The sequence below is a fragment of the Gobio gobio genome (assembly GCF_949357685.1).
Source record: "Gobio gobio genome assembly, chromosome: 24".
Classification (NCBI taxonomy): domain Eukaryota; kingdom Metazoa; phylum Chordata; class Actinopteri; order Cypriniformes; family Gobionidae; genus Gobio; species Gobio gobio.
In genome coordinates, this window is record NC_137120.1 from 42,045,623 (window position 1) to 42,046,240 (window position 618).

The 618-nt window shown below is 36.1% G+C and overlaps 1 protein-coding gene across 1 annotated transcript in view; it reads right to left on the bottom strand.

The window, feature by feature from the left end:
- The window catches only part of LOC307120889 (uncharacterized protein), a 678,898-nt gene that overhangs the window by 295,734 nt on the left and 382,546 nt on the right, over positions 1–618 (bottom strand). The gene's annotated exons all lie outside the window — the stretch shown is intronic.

A 618-nucleotide genomic window follows, 5' to 3' on the forward strand; every position in this document is an offset into this window, starting at 1 on the left:
TTTTGCTTGTCTAGTAAATGCTTCTTAATGTAAGATTTTTTATATATTTGGACTGAAAACAAGACACAAATACTGAGTAAGAAAAGCATTTTTTGCAGTGCATATGTCTATGAAGAGTCAAATATCGCTATAGCCATAATCAAAACTTTCATAATCTTTAATAACCATATAAAAGTAAAGGCACTAGAAACTGCTGGAGTCTGCAGATGAGGGCAAGAGTAAACACTAGGGGTCAAATATCACTATCATTAGCCCAAATGCTAACTAGGACAAGACATAGCAGACGAAGAATATCAGAGAAACTATGACTTTAACTATAAGAATGCTTCCGATCATCTGCCTGATCTTCTGGGCTGACTGAACAAAGTGATCTTGAGGCATAAAGTTGTTTTTTGCCTGAACACACGAGAGAGAGAGAGAGAGAGAGAGAGAGAGAGAGAGAGAGAGAGAGAGAGAGAGTGTGAGAGTGAGAGAGTGAGAGAGTGAGAGAGAGAGAGAGAGAGAGAGAGAGAGAGAGAGAGAGTGAGAGAGAGAGAGAGAGATATTAGAAGATTAGACTTTTTTATTGCTGTTTATTTTCATGTCATTTCTATTTTATTTTTATTATTTATTCATTTT